Genomic DNA, 21562 nt, shown 5'->3' with positions numbered 1-21562 from the left:
CAAACCCTCCGGCATTTATTAATACCCGGAGTCCCTGGCCCGTGGCCAGGATTCATTCGCCTCCATTCACCTTCGCCGCCGCCCGGGACGTCGGCGTCTGGGAAAACACGCCAGGAAGTGCGGAACAGGGAGCGACACACACACACACACACACAGTAACGATTCGCTAGAGAAGGATAAACAGAGGGGGACTGCCAGCGCGTCCGCGAGAGTCCCCCGTTCCCGAACCGATCGCCCGTTCCCTCGGCGAATCCTCGCTGTGGGGAAGGGGGTAGAGGGGAGGGGCCGGTAACCTTGGGAGAGCGCGCAACTAGTGCCTCTCCCGCACGTGGTGGTCCCCTCCGCCTACCCTTCCTCCACCCCCTCCCCATCCAACCGTCCGAATCTCGAGGCCGCGGCATGCGGGCAGATCGGTCGAAGGATGGGAGGAAGGGGTGGGGGGCAGAGGGGGCGCCCGAAGGGCCAATCAGGGGGAACCTGATCCATCTCGTCGAGGAATCCGTGGCGGTCGCGCGACCGTGCGGTCGTCCGCCCCGCCACCGCCCCCCTCTCCAGTCGTCCCCCTCCCTCCGCGCGACCGGTTCCCTCGAGTGCTGCCGCGGCCGGCGGCCGCGCGGCAACGTCGCGCGACGTTGCCGGCGCCCGTGACGCCGCGCGACCATACCCTCCGTGCGGAAAACATCGGCCAATTCCGCCGGCGTCGCTGCCGCCTTCGCCGAGGCTCGCGCACCCACGTGGCCCTCCGACCTCAAGGAAGGGCGCCACCGGAGCCGATCCTCACCGAGGAGAACGCGAGAGGGTCGACGCGTACGTCTCCTTGCCTCCTGGGTCGATATCGACTGGCCGAGATTTTGCTCCCCGAGCGCGACTTCGACGCCGACCCCCCCTCCCCCTTCCCACTTCCGTTCCAGGTATTCGTTTCACTCGCACGCAACGTTCACCTCTCGAGGTACAAGGGAGATCTAACGCTCTGAGACCGCCTCTGATGAATCGCGTAGAGCTCGTCAATATGGCGTGACTCCCTTAAGGTGACATGAAAGCGTCATATGTATGTACGCCAAAAAGATAAAATATGTATAAGACATTTCTGCAAACTGGGGGTGGGTGGAAGGGGCGGGCACCGAATAAGTTGAAACTCTAAGGCGTGATTATAGAGGTCCTAACGAAGGTCCTGAAAATCACGAAATTTGTGAAAAATACATTTTTTTTTTCATCGTTTTTTATCCGGAGTAAGCAATTTTTTTTGTTTCGAAATATGAAATTTCGCGAGTTTCGAGACCTTCGTTAAGACCTCTGGGACAGCGTATTAAAGTTTCAAATTATTCGGTGCACCAGGTTAGGAGAAGTTTCACGAAGGGAACCTCTTTGACGGTACATTTCGTATCACCTTAATGCGCCTATATAGTTGCATCGCGCTTTAGCATTTCGGGGGAGGAACCACGTCCGACCACGTGACCGTCGAAAACAATGGAGAGAGGAAATTTCGAGGTCGATCTCCTCCGGTCAGTGGATCCCCCCCCGAGTGGACGACCGGCGCACGTCTCGACGCCTCGTCGTCCCGGCGACTGGGCGCCTACGGAAGCGTCGCGACGCGTCCCTAATAGGAAAATTCTGGAGAGTTCCCCGGTCGGGGTCGAAGCGGAGCATGCGAAAGAAGCGAGCGGGGTAACGGTACTGGCAATTGCGGCGGCGCTCGGGTGAGTCGGGTTGCATCGGCGAGTGCACCAAGGGGTGCAGCAGCGCGCGGTTTCAAAACGAGCAGGAAGGCGCGCTCCGATTGCGCGCCTAAACTATTTCCAACCGACAATGGAGGCTCGGGTGTTCCTCCCGCCCCCCTCTTCCGCCGGGAAGAAAAAGTGAGCGCGCGGGGTTACCCTCTCTCTCGCTCTCTGAGAGGTTATCCCCGAGATGCCTATCGGGCCCGCGGAGGTTATCCCGCGATCCTTATCGCCGGACGGCTCGACTCGCCAATTCGTCGGCGCGTCACGTGACTCGCGTTCCGCGAAGCGCCCGTATAGTCAAGGGCGTGCCGCCTCCGCGAGGGAGAAAGAGAGAAGGAGCGAGGCGCGACGATGCGGCCGAGACAGGGAAGGAGCGAGGCGCGACTATGCGGGTGCGAGAGAGAAAGAGCGAGGCGCACCGACGCGGGTGAGAAAGAGAAGGGGCTAGGCGCACCGATGCGGGTGAGAGAGGGAGGGAGCGAAGCACGTTGACGCGGCCGCGAGGGAGACACGGCGAGCGTGGGCTGCAAGAGCGAGACGCCCGATCCCGAAGGGGGGAGGAAAAGGATGAAGAATTGCGGAAAACAATTTTTACGCCGTTTTCCCACCTGACGCGCTGCTGCGTTCCTGACGAAGAGGGCCGATTCGTCAGCCGCGTAACTCCCAGGGAGGGCCGAAAGTCGCGATCGCGTGGCGCTATTTTTATTCTGGAGGAAAAACCTTCGAATGTAAAAAAAAAAGGGAGGGGATGAAAACAATTTTCCTGCTTCTGGCGGACACGTTTGCCTCGCAGGAATGACCTAGCGGGAGTCACCTTGGGGCCCTGCTCGACCATATGTCGCGAGCTTTCGCGGAACCGATTTACTTTACATAATTCCTAGATAAGCGACCCCGACCTGTCGCGGCCCTTTTTTTATTTTTCTTGCGGTGGGCGGAACATCTTTTTGCAATGCGCGGTGTAAGGGGATTATCGGGGGCTGACGGCAGCTCTACAAGTGCGAACGACTAGGGGAAAGGAAAAAGAGAGAAAAAGGAAAAAGGAAGAACAAAAAAAATAAGAACCGTAGAAAACGAGATCAGACATGATTTCGCTCGCGGCACGAATCTCCGCAAATGCGTGCGCATGCGCGCCCGGCAAGCGTGCTATTAACCTCCTCAAGGTCGACCGTGTACGCTCCCGGCGCAAAGTCGCGGGTTCTCGTTTATTAAATAGCAAACAGGGGATCTCATTAAAGTAAAACGGAAAGAGAACCTTATTAAATAAATAAAAACACGGGTTAATGGAAAAGAAGGAGTAATTACGGGGGAAGAGAGAGAAAGAGTGAGATGGAGAGCGCGATCGAGCCGGATCGACCGGTCGATATTTTCCGCCGTCCATCGGCGGATAAGTGATTAAATTCACTTTAATCAACTTTCTTCCGGCCACGGGCGGACGAGGGTTACGCAAGAGGCGGGATTAGCGGGGAGCCGACGACGCGATCGGCACGCAAAATAATCCGGGAGGGGAGAGAAAACTTCGCGTGCATCCCGCGTCTCGAATTCCCGCGGGGTGACGTCGTGGACGCTCGGCCCGTGAGTGCGAGGGAGAGGGCGAGCGCGCGGCGCGCGCGGGAGCGAGGGAGACGGAGCGAGCCGAGTCCGGCCGCGCGCGTTTGCGACGTGCCCGGAACCGGTGTCCCACGGAACGCGCCGTCGTCGCCCTGCATTCCCCCGCATAAAAACCCACCCTCGCGTATTCACATTGGAAATATCGAGAAATGCATCATTAATGCGATAAATTCTAATAGTTCTTGGCTGTCCCGTTTGCAAGTGCTTCTCCGCTGGTAGGCCCCGAAACTTCCGAAGTGGCGTCACCGCCGAAAAAAAGTTGGAGACCAAAGATCGTTTCGTACGACACGTCGTCCGAAGTTAGAGGAATCTTTTACCGGGGTCGATTGAATTCCCCGACGCCTTTCACCGTCCCCTTAACCCCATGCGTCATCGCGTCGCAGTTCCGATAGATATCCCATCCTTGACGCGCCGCGCTCTGTGGGACGCTCACAAGGCTAGCACAGGCGTCGCTCGAAAATCGCTCAATGAAGCCTCGCTCCTGCCTCTGCTCTCGCACACGAAAACCCTCGCAAGACGAAATACGGCACACCAAGATGGCGGCCGCCGCAACGCGCGGTTTCGACCTAACCTTCCGGGCAGAACCGATATTGCGCGCGTTCGAGCGCCCCAACGGTAAAAACTGCGACTCTGGCAGCGCGCCACGGCGGAGTCGCCGAGGGCTCCGCAACATAATTGCAGACCCCTTCCCATTAACTCCCAAGTGACGACTTGGCAGCGGTCGGGTATCCCAAATTCGCAGGAAATTATCGCCGCCTCTCTTACGGTCGGGCTGCGGCTAATTCGTCACCGGGGACCTAAAAGAAATCCTTCCGATCGCTCCGCGAATATTCTCTCGACGGTGACGTCACAGGGAAGAGCGTTTCGCTATTGCGGGAGCACGGTCTTTGAAAGGCGATGCTTGAATTTCCCATTTAGCCCTCCTGAATTCACGAGGCATCGTTTAAATCGCGAACCCAATTAACACGTCTATACGAGAAAAGGGAACTTCGAGTCCGAGTGGAGCCTCGACGTGACCAGACGAATATTTTAGCGACTCGAGTGTCCGACTCGTTAAACTCGAGTCACTCTTCCATACCCTAACTCGAGTTGTCGGTAGACGTAGGAAAAAGATCTTCATCTAACCGAAGAGGTATCCCTTTGAACGGTGACAACGAAATATCTCGTTGACTCGAATAAGAATTATTTGACTGCAGTTAACTCAAATAAATCGTCAAAATCTGGAAGAAACGTTGCATCCTATTTATTCGACCTTATTTCGGGCAAATTATTATTCCTTGAATTGACGACAAAATATCGCTTTGGCCCCATTAGCGAAACTAAGAGCGATAGCGATTGCGTAAGCGCGAGACAAAGGTCCTCGGGACATAACCTCACATTATTTGTCTATTCGGAGCTGCAGTCGAGTTATTCTCCTCGCCAGGGACTCTATTCTCGAGTGCAATTAACTTTCGCGGGTGAAATTGACAATTCTGTAGACGACTTTAAAACGTTGATAGGCAAAGCGACTTTTGCAAGAGTGCTACATTTTTCGCGCTAATCTATTCGTATGCGAAAAAAGATCCGGATGAACTCGAGAACCGAGTCCCAGACTCGCGAGCCGCCGACTCGAGTCCAGGCTCGAGTTGGCAACGCCTTCGAATTCGAGTAACTCAAGTTGACGAAGCACTCGACTCGTCGCGTCTCACTAGGCTCGGGCGGCGCGTCCTCCGTGAGAGCGAGAGAGAGGTCACTCGGCGGTTCGGCGCAGGCGCGAGGGAGACGGAGCGAGAGGCTCGCGCATTGTCGCGCGCCGCGTCGGCCGCTCGCCAGGCATGCGCCCTCGCGCGACCGGCAAACCCGCACCCACGCGTGCTTCACGCGTGCCACCATAACCTCTCTATCGATCCCTGGCAGCGGTGGCGAGGCATCGACGACGAAATAAAACGACTGGCCGAAAAACCTGGACAATAAGACAAGAACCAGCCACTAACCGAAGGTCGGCAAGCAGGCTCCACGGCGCGCCGGCGGTGGCTCTGGTATCCAAACAAAGGCGTCGGCGTCGGCGCTGGATCGTCACTGGACGCACTGGCAGCTGTCACTGAACTGAATATTTACCCACGGGACACTCGCGCAGGAAGGTCGCGCGGGCTGCGGTGCGTCCCCGGTGCGGATCGAGGTTAGGACGCCGCAGGATCGACGCGGGCGCGCGCGCGCGGATTTTCGAGGTTAGGTCGCGCCACGTCCGCCGGAGGCCTCGAGCTCGACTCGCGCTCGGGACCTTCCTCTGCGTGTCCTGGCGGCGCTGCTGGCTCTGCGCGTCTCGGGTCTCCTCTCGGAAAGATCGCGGATCCTGAGGGCGTCGAGGTCGTCGAGAGCGCCGGGCCGAGCGGACGAGGTCGAGGGAAAAACGGCGGGTAGCGAGGGCAAAAAGAGCGCGGACGCGTAATAGATCCGGCTAAGTTGTAGGCACGCCACGAGTAGCGACGCTCAAACTTCGCCACGAGTCGCAGCCGGAGACCTGGAGGGGAGTCGGCACGGCGACGGGAGGAGCGCCGGAGGAGAGGGTCGGCGGTTGAGAGTGGGGGGGCCACCGTGACGGCCGGCGGGGCGGGGAGGGAGGGGGAAGGGGCACCACGCGGACGCCGCGAGGAGGGGCGCCGCACGCCGGCCGGCACGGCGGCGAACCGTCTTCCGACGCGACACCTAACCTACACGCGGCCAGCCGGAGAAAGAAGCGCGCGCGAGAGAGAGAGGCCCGAGCCGCCGGCCCGCGGGAGGGAGAGAGAGGCCCGATGTATGCGGGCGGGCATCGGAGGGAAAAAATCTGCCGGCGAGGGAGAGGAGATTGTGCCGGCGGAGCGCTCGGATGCGGGTGCGAGAGAGATGCCGCTAGCGGCGACCGTTGGCGCGGGAGAGAGAAACACTCGAGGAGGTATTGGAAGAAAGGAGAAGAGCGGTGTACAGGCCCGTGCGCTTTTAGGTACCGACGGCGACGCGCACCGACGAAGGTCGACCGATGCCGTGGACAAAGCGAGCGAGAAGGACCGGGAATCCAGGAAAGAGAGATGGTAAAAGCTCGACGGGATGATCAAGTTCCACGGTAACTTTTCAAAAATATTAACTCCAGTCGTGCCGCGATTTTTCATTCGAGGTTTCACGTTTAATCGAAATTACTCCCGTTTTATATATTAACGAAATCGGTCGGGTCTGTCATTTGCACTTGTAGATTGCTGGGAAAAAAAGATGAAAAGAAGAATTTCAAGGTGAAAATGCGAGACGACGAAGGTGGACCGATGCCGGGAACAAAGCGAGGGAGCGAGACGGGGGGAGAATTCAGGTCCGAGGGAACAAACAAAAGCTCCTCGGAAAGATCGAGACGTTTCCGGTAACTTTGGAAAAATCTTAATTCGAGTCGAATCGCAATTTTCATTCGACACCTGTCGGTTAAACTTACTCCTACTTTCTATATAACGCCCGGAGTCACACCGGATAGGTCTATCAAGCGTGTCCGCCGGTCGGTGGAGAAAGACGAAGAGGCGACACATTCAGCACGAAGAAGCGAGAAAGAGGCGACGCACCGACATGTATCGGCACATGAGACACGTACTATAGCTTCTATGCAGGAAAGAGCCGAGTCGTCCGCGAGAGCGACAAGGAGAGTCTGCACGTGTGAGAGAGCCACGCCGAGGGAGAGGGACGGAGAGTGCTTCGTGTGCAGCGGCTGGAGTGCGCAACAAGGACGCACACACACCTGTGAAGCGAGAAGGGAGAGGAGTCGCGAAGGAGACGGAAGAGGAGTCGGCGTCACGCATCGGCGAGAGCGCGACGGAAGCATAGGGCCGCCCGTAGGGTAGAAAGAGAGGGGACGAGGGGCGGCATCGGGGCGCCGAGTGGGAAGAGGAGAGAGCGAGGCTGAAGGAGCCGGGCCGATTCGCGACCGGCCGCACAAAGCAGGCACGAAACGGCTCCCTCGTCTTCCCCTTAACCTCCCCTCGCCCCGGCAAAGTCGAGGGGACTTTCTGCCTCTGAAAAATGTAGGGCCGCCTCGTCGAGGCGGAGTGGCCCACCGGTAAAACGCTCGCCGGTGGCGTGATCGTTAGTTCTCTACCGGTGCCAGGCCGATGCGAAAACGAATCTTGGAGCGGGGCCGCGCTCGGGGATGTATTTGCACAGGGTATGCCAGAGCCGAGTAGCCCAGGGCGGGCGCAATCGTCGAGGAATAATAATTTTAAGACCCTGCGGAACTCGGCAGTCGACCTGCCGTAATCTGCGTTTTAATCTACCGCTTTGATCTAGGAGTAACTAGTTCGGAGGTGCCCTTCGTTAGGAAATACTGTCGACATGTATCACTCGATGCGAGGAAAAGTAGCGTTGAACGTTATGATATATGAGACGGAAATTAGGTGCCGGCTTCTAAGGATGTATATTATGGGATACTACGATAGATACGAGGAACAGGGAATGACTACCATTTGTAATGTTAGAGTTTGTTAGGTTTTCATTCCTGTAGTTGCGCATCGTGTACCTTTAGGGACTGGCACTTGTTTCACGGCTCGTGGTAAAGGTTAACCTTACTTATTCTCGGTGTATCCATCGATTTTGACGAGCCTGGGTTCTTGCACTTTGTACTCCTGAAATGGTACCTCACGATTTCTGGTTTAACTAGCCCTTGGGACTTTTTAAGAGCGCCGTCAGGAGGGTACCGGGAAAGTAAAAAGTCGGTTTCGTAAGGAGCGTATTTCATCGCTCTGGGCGCTGGACTTTGCGACTTTTATTAAGATTTATTACCGTCTACGTTGACTCCGCGCGAACGAGGGCCGAGGAAGTTTTTGCGGAAAATTGAGTCGCCTTCTACCGGGAGTGAAATCGCCGGGTCGGCCACGGAGGATCGTTCCTCTCGGGAAGGCGGCGTCGCCAGGCCTTCGGAGACTCGCTTAATGTTACCTGCCCTTACCTGGTCTTACCTGCGAGAAGAATAGCGGGATAAGTCCCGAGCGGTCCTTCGAGCAAGGGTTCGGGTTCCAAGTAAGGGCAGGCCCGAAAATGTTCAAGGCTGCCTCTCGAATGCCTCGGCATCTCGAAAATCCTAATTTACGGTGAACGGATAAGACCAAACCGTTAAAAGCCTAGAAATGTGAAATTTCGGGGATATATTCCTCTCGCCAGAGAGGTGCTCACCAAGGGCTAATTGCACAAACCGTGATTAGTGTGAAATTTCTTATCTATAATTAATTAAAATCCAGGATTTAGTGTGTAAATAACCCGTCGAGCTCCTCGGCAAAGGGCTACCCCACCTTCAGGGAATTATATTTCTTCGTCCGCGGTGGTAATGGGAGCGTTGTCGCCGCTATCAATGTTTAACGTCGTGAAATATCCGCACAGGCCAGCGGTAGTCGGCCAGGGTTAAGTAAGCGATTCACCTCGCTTAAGTCGAGCAAGTTGCCCGGGAAAACGAGGAAGCTCGGCTACCGCGCGCGTACATTCCGGTTAGTCCCTTAATTAAGGGATGATTGCAAAAGCGGTCGTACCGTGCGGTAGATTCGCCTCGACGCGACCGAATTTCCCCGCACGGCTTGCGGCGACACATCTCCAAGCGGAATGCACGCAACGGCTCCGTCTCGACGTCGCAACTTGTTGATACCTTATCGATCCGAGATCGGGTTTCTTTTCCTCGTAGCCGGCTCCACGATAATTCATATCGCGAGGCGAAATTTGCCTACGTGTGCCGCGGCGGACTCTGCGCTCGGGAACAATGCTTTCAGACCGCGTTAAATAATAATTCGCCGACCTCTCCTTCCATGGTCGGGCCCAGGGTGTACACTTGCAACTTCTGTAGATTGAACGCGTGTACTCGCGGCGACCGTCACTCGTCGAAAGTCACACAGAACGGGGCGGAAGTTGGAGCGCCGAAGTTGGCGCAAACGGAACCAGCTGCGAGGTACGCCGTCGAAGGCGGATCGTTAATCGTCCTGCCGAGTCCTGGGGAGGTTCCTGTCCACGGCAGTGCCCTCGACCTCGACACGGTGTCCGTGATTAGCCATCGGCAATCCCGGCACTAACGCGATTTGTCGCGGTCACGGAAAGGCGGGCGCGAAGCCAAATCTCTGACTTATCGCACCTTGATATCGCTAAAACTGGCGCATTAAGGTGACGCGAAAGGCAGAATTCCCCGCATCTGCGGAGTCAATTGTTCGAGATACTTGTTCGTGAACCGGGGATACCGAATCGTTTTACATTTTACCACGTGAATATGGAGGCCCTAATAAAGGTTCTGACGTTCACAAAATGTCAATTTATATACAATTTATCAAAATGTGTAGAAACAATGTTTTTTTTTTTTTTTTAATGAAATTTCATGGGTATCAGAACCTTCCTTACAACCTCTACGTTCATGTTGTGAAGTTTGAAACGATTCGGTACTCAGCTCGAAGATAAGTTTCACGAACGATTGATACCTAGCATGGCACTTTTACGTCCCCTTAAACATCTTCTTTTGACTTCGCAGGTATTTTGCTCTATTTGCGTTTGCCGTTCAATCACGTCTTCTTGGGGCCCAGCAAAATGGCAACGAGCAGCCTCTTCGTCGGCATACCTCATGGTACACATCAGCATGACTAACGGCGCACGGAGGTACTGTGTCTTGTTCATCCTCTTGTTATTTATCCCAACTGTTGGTTTACTCTCCGAGTGCATTGTTCGGTTGGGTATTAACACTTTACCGACCGGCGAATTTGGAAGTAAATGGCGATCACGAGTATCGCAAAACCGATTAATAGGCTTCCGGTCGGTAAAGTGTTAAGGTCTTGTATTTTCAGAGGGAGAGAAGGCACTTCTTACCCTGGCGACTATTTGAGGAGATCCGTATCTTCCTGCGGCTCTTAGCTGATACTCATCTGAGATGGAATCTAACTCAGCAACTGCAGGAGTAAGGGGCGCAAATGAGAGGGGAAGCACTCTTAACCGTGCCCACCGGAAGGGCAAATTTTTTCCTAACCACCTGCTCTTCGTGGTAGACGTAGGAAAAGTGGACCTCGAAGAGAGCTGGAAACCAGGGTCCGGGTGTGTTCGCGAGATGCCCGGATCCTGATAACTTTATCAGCCGAACTTGCTCGAGCCTATGCGAACCGGTCCCCGGCTATAAACCGCGATACAGGAGTTTGAGTTTGGTAACTATACTGTTACGAGGAGTAAACCCAGGCGTGGGTTTACTTTGAGTGCGACGATGTTGTCTTCTCGCGAGGCAACAAACTTGCCGCCCTAGCGACGTCGATAACGATTGGAAACCCATCGGTCCATTGACAGATCCTGGAACTCCTAGAACATGCACCTTGGCGTCTCATTAATTAATTAATGCAATTATCCCCCGACATGTGCGACACGAGCGCCGCCTCAACATCCTTGTGCAACCTATGGTGACGAAGCTTTCTAAAAATTGATTTTGCAAGGGTACCATCATTTACACATTTTTTAGTTTGCGGTGGTTTTTGGTTGTTTGGCTTCAAAGGAACATTTTTGCAGGATTCTTGAAGATTACGAGCTACGGTGTCGAATTTAAGGTGGAGATGGATATTTCGTGGATCAGACCTCTGCAGCGTCTTTCGCTCGTTCGCCGATTGTCTTTCAGGATCCTGGCCGAAGGATCTGGAGATGCATCTACGAGAACGGGTTCCAGAACGTCCTCCTAGGAAACAAGAGCGATATTCTTCCGATCCGCGGGATATTCGTGTCAACGGACTGTTTCCTCGGCAAGGATGGCACTGACAGGTGTCCGCTGGTACAGCCAGGAGACAAGGAAACCTTCGGAAATGGCCTTCCTTGGTCTCTATCCATCTGGGCTCCTTTATCCGCCGAACGATTTCCTGCGGGGCTCGTAAAGGATACCAAGCCATTATCCTCCGAGGACCCGGGGCTAAGACGGAGCAGCGTCCTCGTCTGCAGGCCCTCCGAAGTTGGGAGCTCCAGGACGGGCGTCCTTAGGCCCTCGGCCCGGTGATCCATTTTTAATTGGTCACTCCTTTGGATTTTGTATTGCAAATAATTGTGGATTTGCATTTCGGGGCGCTTTCTAGGTTCGCTTTATCTCCGTGCTTGGAAGTCCAAGGGACATTTTAGAATAGGAATTAGAATTGAATCCGGGCATTTAGTCCCACCTCTGTCAAGTTAAGTGTGCCTGGTCACCAGAAACAGAGGGAAGCCTCTGGCAGCCAGAAATAGGCGGTGATTTCTCTCTCCTGATGCGTGTCCACGTCCAGACAAACGGAGGAGCCCGTTCCTGCTCTTCTTCTCGCCAAGGTGGTCCACGAGATGTTCATTACTCAATGGAGCGAGTACGCACTCTCGAGCCTTGTACAGCCTCTGGCTTCGCCAAGTTGACGACGATTAATTGAGAAGCTTCGAGTCGAACTAGACGACGGGATTAGTACGTAATCCGGGTCGGGATGAAGTCATCGGGCGATTTGCAGACCTCGACTTCGATTTGCAGACTTCGTTCCGACATTCCGTCGAAGTGGACGCGCCGTTTCGGGAAAACTGGACGCTGATGCGATTTGATTTGCCGACCAGGCCGAAGTGGAGTGAAAAGCGCAAGCCTCGATAGGCCTCCGGAGAGGCACTCAGGTGCGAGTTGGTCACGCGAATGCAAAAGCGCAGCCGCGATAAGAGCCGATAAATTTGCCGGCTCCTCGAGCTAAGTAACGGCCGCAACGTGGCTTTCCGCGATAAACGGCCGAGGCGAGGCTCCCCTTCCGGTTTCCCTTTTTTCTCGCCAGCTCCTCTTTGGAAGGGACGTCGAGCGGACACCGGCGAATCGCGACTGCCATAAATCAGCGACCAGTGACGATACTGCCCGAAATCGACTGCCGGTGGATCGGACCGCGCGAACTGGTCCAGGAACCCATAATTTTGGGCACATCGGAGCGACGATGTTATTTTCCTGCATTTTATAGGGTACAAGTGCCTACTATATACTTCACGAATTGAAAAAAACCTCAAATAGAAGAGACAATTTTGTTGATAATTTTTCATCACATCTTTTATAGTATCTATTATTGTACTTATTGAACTAATGAAATTCTTCCAATTTTGACAGGGAGCAAGAGGAAACATGGCATTCCTATGCAGTGAATGGTCGAGTTGGGAGGAGCCATTTTGGTGTTTCAGGAATTCCAGGATCGGAAACCATGTCGGAATGTCCATCTTTCACGAATAATTGCTAGACGCCTAACTAACGGAGGCGAGGGATTTGACGAGCCGACGAATTCCCGACCTAGGGAAGACCGCTCCGCCCTTTCCGCTGACGGCTGTTCCGCCGCGGATAAGCTCGGCAGCCTCGAAGACGAGCCTGTGGATCCCAGTGACTTCGCTACATCGGGAACGCCTCGAGGAAGCGTTTCTACGTATGAATCTAGACCTCGCCTAGACAGACAGTCTGATTTGACGTATTGGAAGCTACCGTCTGGGATTGGTGCTGGGAGAAAACGGATTGCTCTTCATGATTCGAACAAGATGACAACACGCCTTTGCAGTTATATTCGGTGCTTTCGGGTACCATGCCGATCGTCGGTGCGGAATTAATCGTTTCAAACTGCACAACGTGAATATGAAGGCTATAAGGAAGGTCCTGACACCCATGAAATTTCATTACTTATACAGAATTGTGAAAATTGTTATAAAGAAATTTTTTAATACTCGCAATTTCATAGGGGCCAGGACCTTCCTTAAAGCCTCCACATTCACGTGGTAAGATTTCAAACGATTGACTCCTCCAACGCCACTTTCGCATCGCCTTAAGAATCCGAGAAGTCAAGTTAACAAAGATGAGTCTTCGTTGTCCGAAAAATTTGATAACAAGAATCATGGAAGATTTATCAACGATCAGGGACTCGCGGGACTTACGTGACATGTTTCAGTGGTTTGACACGTCCCGGTGTCCGTGCGTCAATAATCGCTCACCCCGTCAGGGGACAAACGGTGGCGATTTGCGGAGCATTGTGGGGCCGGGCTTTCAAGACCGGCGACAAAGGCGTTGCGATCGCGTCGAGTACCGGCGACCAGGACCGGGAGACCGAGACAGCGCGCGCCCTCGTTCTCGCGGTCCCCTAGTTCCCCTAGGTTCCCTAGTTCCCCTCGGTCGCCTTGTTCTCCTTACGTCGCGGACGCTCCGGTATCGCGGCTCGGCGCATAAAGCGTCTCCGGCGTCGAAGCGCGCCGGCCGAGGGACAATCGCGCGATCGCGCGTCGCGACGTCGCGACGCCCGGCCGACAATGCGGCCGGGATGCGACAACGAGGTTACCCCTTTTAAAGGGACGCCGTCCCTGGCGCGGCGACACCCGCGCGACGCGAGCGACGCCGCGCGTCGCCCACCACCCACCACCCACCGCACCCTCCGAGTTTCCCGTCGAGCTCGCGCAGACACAAGGCGTCCCTCGTCGGTCCCGCTCCTTGCGACGCCCGCGACGTCGGGGGTGGGCGGCCGTTTTTTGAATTCGCGTGCGCGCCGGAGGCGCGGCCGCGCGTCCCCGCATTACTATTATTAATGCCGACGGGTTAATTAATTACACGGGTAGGCGCGGGCGATAATACGACCCTGGGAAAATTAAAACCCGGGGAGAAAAAGGAGCCTGCGGAGGATTCTTTCCTCGGGGATGTTTTGGGTTTCGTTCTATATTTTTTTTCATAGGGGTCCTTTTCCAGCGGTTTTAAAGGTGTGCACCAAAGGGGGCGAAGTTACGAGGGGAATCAAAAATTGTTAAGAATTATTCTGTTCGGCCTTTAATGTCCAAGAGGTGGAAAATTAAAACCCGACGCGGGCGTCGTTTTAATTCTTATTTTACTAGAATCAATTTTCGGGAATTTTAGAGACTCGTTGAAGAAGAAAAGGGTTGCCGAAGAAAGAGGGGAAAGATAAGTACGCCGTACTTCTCGGGGGGGCGGAATTCCGCAGAAAATCGGAAATCATTCGGAGTTACCCCGTTTACCGTTTAACGTTAGAGTAATGGAACAAATGGGTAATCGAGGAGCAAGTTTTCGTTCACGAGCGAAAGGGGGAGGCGAAGATCCGTAAGCCCGAATTCCTCCCGGCCGGGATGCGGATGTTCGAGATACCGGGGCGGCAGCGTCGGCGGATAAACTTCCGTCTAATTTTGTAGTTTAACGCGATAGAGGAAAAAGTTCCGAACGAAAGTTGCGCGGCACCGTGCAGGGATAAACTTCCATTTGGAACGTTTCCCGAGATCGCGCGCCGTTAAAGCGGGAAACTTCATTTACCCGGAGCGCCGGGGAAGTGCGGCCCCTTTTCCGCGAGACGCCACGGCGGAAAAGCGCCGCCTCGTCGCAACTCAATGGGGTTGCGACTTGATTTTCCCAATTGGCCACTGAGCAGAAATAACTCCACGGTTTAGCCGTTTAATCCCAGAAACGGCCCCACTCAGTTCCCGGATTTCGTGGGCGAGGAAATCCGGATTTCCGCGACTCGGGACTTGAGCGATAACGCCCACTATTAGCAGCTTATTTACGCGATAACTTGTATCTTAATTGCGTAAATATTAATTATCCACCCTCGACTGGTGGACTTATCGTCTTCTTCTGTATGGCATTCGGCGAAACAAGGGCGGGTCTATTTGGGGTATAGGATGTTCCCGAATACCCCAGCTCAGACGTTCAACGAGATGATTGATAACGAAGTTCTTGGGGCCTGCGTGGGTGTTCGCACACGCGTTCGTCGGGGAACATTAATAATAATAGCGCAGACGCGCTTTTCACGCAACGCTAACGCGCGTATTACGTTACGCACGGCGTGGCCATTATTCTTGTCGGTGCACCCCGGCCTCGATCCCTCGAAAATGCCACTTTCGAGATGTAACCCCGATGAGACACGGACGTGTCAGAAAGAGCACGGCAAGTCACTCGTAACGTGTTAGTTAGACCCGTCGAGGCACTTGTCCAAATTCGAAGATAATGACTCTTCGATACCTCGATAAAGTAAAATAAAAAAAAAGACCGTCTTAAGAGAATAATACTACTACAAACTCTTGTTTAAATAATGTGCGTATATTTAGGAATCACCTTTTTTTTTTTACCTCAAATACGTAAACTGCCATCTTTATGACAATGCACGGTTAATAGGAAACTGTTATATAACGTATATCTAAGATGCGTTACTTATTAAAAAATGGATATTAAGAGGGAATTATATTGCTAGGAATTTCTTAAACGCAAGATGTATAGGGTGATCCACAACTCATACACTTTATATACACTAACTCCATTTACAGAATCAAACAAAACAGTCGTAGGGCAAAGTGATTAATGGTTTTGAAAGCATTGACTATTAAAAATAAATAATGAGAGTTCACTATTTTCCCGCATCCATAAAATGAGATATCTATACGTATAAAATGGACGACGAGTTGTGGATCTCCCTGTACGACCACATGTATACGTGAAACTTTTTAATCCACCACTCGAGCCACCCTCTTGGCAAGTGCGCGTTTAATAAGAGACTAATGTATGGCACATCTTCAGGATGAGTTGTTTTGATAGAGTGACTTACCGCCTCGGCTGACAATCCCTGTTCTCGTTTATACGGTGGAACGACATTCGGTGGTCTCTCTCCTTTGGCAAGGGACAAACACATGCCGGCGGGTAAATAACGCAGAAACGGCTCAGAAATGGCACACGAGTGGACACAGAGCCGGACAGGTGGCCGCACAGTGCGGCTCGCGTATCGGGCAAGTTTGCTCGAGATAGCCGCTGAATGGATTCGTTTATTGGATTTCGCCTCCACCCCCGCGTCTGTGGTGGACCCGGAGTGACACCGGTCGCACTTGAAACTCGGGAATTAAATCCCACAGAGGGCGCCACCGTTCTTCGGGTGTTTCCGGAACCGGACGCGGCCTCGCGCGCCCTTCTAGGGGGGCCGACGAGGGTTCGAGGAATTATCATCTCCACGGCAAGTGGTGCATGTTTATTCATCGAGCCCCATTCATTACCCGCGCGACAATATTGGTTGATGGGAGTTGCTTGTACCCCGTGATACGCACCATTTGATATGCGGGTGCACCCTCCACCCTCGCGCCGAGGGTCACCGCCCAGAAATGCTACCTATGCTACCTATGCCAGCCACGCTACCGCGGTACAACCCTCCATCCGATGGTCAACCCCTATCGCAAACCACCCCGCATGCGACCCTCTTAGCCCGACTACTTCCGGCCGCGCACGCGTTTACCGGTTCCGTATCAACCCCTATCGCTGATAACGATGTACACCGAGAACTAGATATTGCGCGCCGGACGTTTTCCCTCCACCCTGAAGTTAAGCCGTTAAGTCGAAGGACTTAGCGAAGTTGGCGCACCTTTTATGAGGGCAAATTTATATTTTATAAGTTAACTCGGCAACCAAAGGGTTACGGGTGACCTCGCGCGGCGGAACCCTCTTCTCGGCTGCAATTCGGAGCCGTTAATCGATATTACCAACTTCGCTACTTCCGGAGAGCTCGCGTTTGCCGGCTCCGTGACAACCCCTATCAACCCCGAAAAGTAGATATGTACACACGATTGGCACATGTCGCAAGACGATATATCGTTGTTCCTCGCTACGAGGGTTAACGCTCAAGGTATCCTTCCACCCTGAAGCTCCTATCCCGAAACTTCTGCGCTAGTTTTTGGCCATAAGGCCAAATTTTCACTCTACACGCGAACTTTGATAAGTCGGCCCTTATCGGAAATATCCTTGATTACGGGATACCCACCCGGCGTGTTTGGAAGCCTCTTTGTCGGCGCTGGCTACTTCCGGCTGGCTACTCGCGCGTTTCCGCGGGCGAGCCTCCGCTCGCTGCGTGCCGGTGCCGACTCGGTGCGTCCGGTCAACCCGGTTCCCTGCTCCCGGAAATTTGCATCGAGCGAGATCGCGGGTCAGCGCGCTCGAACGAGCGCCCCTGGGCTAAATTATGCGGGGGATTTCGCGAGCGCGATTCGTGCCCCCCGCGTATTTGCCTATCGTTAGTAATATATTTATTCGCCCGCGGGCGCGCTTTAGCCGGGGGCGGGTGCATCCCGCCTATCTTATCGACAAGGTGACCACCACGTTGCACCGTTCCCGGTCGCCCTCGCGGAAGGAATCGCCGAACCGAGTCGTGTGTCGGAAAATCGATGGAAAAGGGGAAAAAGCAGGAAAGTAATCAAAATAATCACCCCCGGGAACAACCAGGTCACGGAGGGAAATATGCATCGGCCCGTGCCAGTTTCGCTTTGCATGCGAGAACGGCCGCGGCGACGAGCCCCTGGTGGGACCGCTGCCCTCCACACTTCGAAGCTTGCCGCGATGCTGCTCGACAGGCGCGCTCTTCAACGTAGTGGGGAGCAAAATCGGTCATTGTCTTGTAGAGAATGCGAGACCAAAGGATCTCGAAGTCGTGGTCTTCGTGATTACTGCTCCAAATATGGTGAACCAATTTTAAAACGCACATATGAAGGTTAATAATAATTTATTGTAAAATAGAAAAAAAAAATAAAGAGGCGTTTCACTTTCCGAATGGGGTAATCTTTTTTTTCTCTTTACAGCACGCGAATTTACATCTACTTCAAAGTTTGCCAAGAGTTGTGAGTGTATGAAACGACGCGATATAATAAAATGGAAAAACCCACCAATTTCAATTTCCTGCTAGCTGGAGTACCTTTTGTTCTCTCTGTTTCCCGCGTAGGAAGAGATTAGAGATTCGGAAAGAGAGGGATTCGGTAAGAGTAATTCTCCGCTATAATTGGTATTAATTATTCCACGGGTTGATATTTGATGCAGGGATTTCATTCTTACCGAAGGTATTTAAAGTGGTATTTTATTCGAGGGCGAGCTCGAGCGGGCGAAATCGCAATTCGTGCGAATTCCACTCCCGGAACACTCGCGAGAAATGAGATTTCTCTTTGAAGCGAGCAGCTCACCTCGGACCGGAACGGGATCGCGAAAAAACAAAATCGAGAGGCGATTAAGCGGCTGCGAAAGGGCCCGCCCGATGGCCGATCCATTAGCGGGGCGCAAAAGCGGGAAAGAACGCGAGTGCCCGAGTCGGTCGGCAAATGCGAATCAACCGAAATGCTCCTCCGATAATCGGCCCTAAATCATGCACCGGGCCATCGACATGCGAATAGGGCAAAATGAATAATCACCGCAGCCCGCGCGAGTGCGTTCGCACTGGCAATAATTGACGAGTTGGCCCCCCTCCCTGGCAGGTCCCAGAAAGTGCACATCCCGACATTGCTCTTTCAAAAAATAGGATAATAACTAATAATATACGGACACATTCCTATTTCGACACTTTTTGACGTAAGAAGTTTTTCAAACTTCACTTAGCAGAAATACGCTCGGGATTAATCGATGTTAATTTACCACTGATTGGGAGAGGATAGGAAGATGTAGGACAATCGAGAAATGTTAAAAGTGGAAGGTATGTACCCTTGAAGTGTGATTAATGAGGTTGGAAACGTATGCTGGCGCATGCGCGCGGGTTGGTGTTCGCGGAGTGGGGGATGGTGGGGGTAGGGACTATAAAAGGACGCGACGGCCCGCGAGAGCGTCATTTGCCGCGCGCCCCTCGAGGAGTGAGGACGCCTTAGGGAGGCGCCATGATAATACTTTCACATTGGCAAAGCAGTTGCATAAAAATACATACTGATATTCCTGATGCAAGTCCTCACTCACAATGAACGTTTATTCCAGTGAACCCATTTGATCTGGTCAAAGTCTTGAATTGAAGTTTCCTTTACAGGGTAGATATATCGATGCACGTATGCGTTGATATCTCATGAAGATGTGGAAGGAAAGAACCCGCAAACCATGCCTTATTCTCAGGTGCATCCTGGTATACCACGCCTGCGATTATGCCCATTCCGGGCGCATGTAAATGCAACCGATTATTCATTTCCCCGGCACGATTAGTATCCATACGAGATGGCTCGATGCATTATTTAACGGCGGTCAGAGCCCGCGCATGTCGGTTAATTCGGAGTTACCCACTTTTCGAGGCTCGCAAAATTTCTCCGCCCTGAAAGTTCCAAATACCAAAAATTTTTCTCTCACTTTCCGATATATGAAGAAACAAGAAAATCCCATTGGAAAATATCCATACCTTCGGACTAATTTACGTGATCTACCATATTTGACGTGATCAACCAAACGTTATTGACCAAATAATTTAGTCGTGCCGGCGAAATATCTGGCCGTCCACATAATAAACGTATTCTATGATTACCCCAACAAAAATGGCATCGATTTAACCAAATATATTTCTGTGTGCACTCGTCCCCTTCGTTATTGAACTTCCTCGGCGCAAAAGTCGGCGTATTTGCCGATGGAAACAGATATTTGGGGGATGCGCGTATCGGGTGATCACCGGCGGCCGTTCCGACACGCGAGACACGCGGACGAAATGCCGCGCTCGTTAAAGCGGCCCTAAAATCGGCCCGTTAGCCGTATATCTCCGTATCGTAATGGCGGCCGGTAATTCGCAACGGTTAACGAGGCAACTTTAATAAAATTCCTCTATCCGGGGGAATTTATTCCATTTATAATCCAAGTGGCCGGCGACGGCGGTTGCTCTCGGAGGCGTGCTCGCGCGGACCCGCGGCGGAAAGGACGGCCGACGGAGACCGCGTTAAGTCCTAATAGAATGGTAAATACTTAATTAGCGCTTTCGCGAGGCCCCCCGCGAAGCACCGCCGGGAAATCACGGGCGGCGCACCGGGCCTCTGCTCCACGGCAAACGTAGCGAGAAACCGCTCCGCGTTTTATTCCCCCGTAGGGGTAACAAGGCGACGCGGTGCTTAACACGGAGGTAATCCGCGGAAAGAGGGAGAAAACCGGACGGGAAAATTCCCGTCGCCTGGAGATGCGAAAATTTACCGCTCGCGAAAAATTCGTCGCGTTTGTGCCAGGGTCCTGTGGAAGCTGACTGGGCCAAAGAGTATTAAATAGAACTCCCATAAGACCGCAATGTATTTTTGCGAATGCGGCCTTCGACGCTATCTCCTACTAAATACTCCTTCTATCTCGCAGAATCTCATTCGCCAGGAAATTTGAATAGGTCGAAAGGAAGCCAAAATGAAATTGACACGACAGATACGTTTTAAGATAATATCTATTTGACAAAATAATACTATGTACGTACAGTTAAATTGAAATGTGATATGTAAATTCTCCTTATGTACCTACAAACTGTAATATACAGTTATTGCAATTTTCGAAATCGGAAAGACGAAAATGTGAAAATGCGAAAATGCGAATATGTTAAGAGACGGAAATGTGAATATGTGAAAATCTGACTCTCACTCTGGATCCATTTGTTCCGTAAGCACATTTTGTACAGTCATCTGATGTCGAATTGAGGGGATAGCATCACGAACACGTGCTGGCCTGGAATGCCGTTTCCGCACAATTTTTTAGTGGAAACGGTTCTCGAACCGACAAAGGTACGTTCAGGTATTCTCTCAACCATCAATTTCGGGCAGATCTCAGAAAAAGTCAAGTATGTCCTCCCCAATTTGGGACCCTGTAAACCCCGACCAATTTGAAAATTCAGTCATTACGGTGCACCCCTTTTAGTGAAGTCTCATTAAATCCCTAAACTGTAAACCCGAACATTTTCGGAGTTTAAATGGAAATCCGGAGATGATCCTCTGTTATCGCGAAGAACATTTTCTAGGGGGTCGTTCCCAGAAATCCGGGATACGGACCCGATGAGGATCGTCTCTCTGCCGACTTATCGGCCCGGCAAAACGAACCGTTTGCGGCGAAGTTAATGGGAATATCATTATTACGTCGGCCGTTTCTCATTCTAACAAACTGTGAGAGGGATGCATTAATCTCGCGGGGCGATGCATCACCATGCGGCGCGAGCGCCTCGGCTGCTCGCATCGGGGAGTGCATCGGGGTACGTACGGAGTTGGAAATATTTCACTTGGCCTCGCCGAAATACCTTTAGCGCGGCCCCCCGCGAAGCCGCATCCATTCCCGTCGACAAGCTTGACCGTTTATCCGCAGCGAAACGGCCGGAAGCGGGCCGCAGCCGATCCTGCACCAGGTCGCGGCCCCTGCGAGCTGCATCGAAAGGGGATGAAAAGCGCATCCAGGCCATCAATCGCGAGATCAAACAGCGGATGGCGATCCGCGAGAAAATTCATCTGACGCGGGGACAAATTTCAATTGTTTTCCCGCGGGACAGAAATCATGCCAGACGTCACGGCGGAGTCGAACGGGAGGAAAG

General features: G+C 52.9%; 1 protein-coding gene across 12 annotated transcripts in view; it reads right to left on the bottom strand.

Annotated features, from left to right (window-relative positions):
* LOC105704095 (polypyrimidine tract-binding protein 1) overlaps positions 1–21562 on the bottom strand; it is a 284589-nt gene that overhangs the window by 197026 nt on the left and 66001 nt on the right. For 2 of the 12 annotated variants that reach the window (XM_012433018.2, XM_012433021.2), the window contains exon 1: positions 5303–5801. The exons of the other annotated variants lie outside the window; for them this stretch is intronic. The gene's annotated coding sequence lies outside the window, so the exon portion shown is untranslated. Of the gene's footprint in view, positions 1–5302; positions 5802–21562 lie in introns of those variants that run through there. 12 annotated transcript variants of the gene reach the window in all.

This window comes from Orussus abietinus, unplaced genomic scaffold, assembly GCF_000612105.2.
Source record: "Orussus abietinus isolate OABI.00-Male unplaced genomic scaffold, Oabi_2.0 scaffold7, whole genome shotgun sequence".
NCBI classification, from domain to species: domain Eukaryota; kingdom Metazoa; phylum Arthropoda; class Insecta; order Hymenoptera; family Orussidae; genus Orussus; species Orussus abietinus.
Note: the sequence above shows the minus strand (reverse complement) of the source record. Positions and strands in the feature narration are given on the sequence as shown.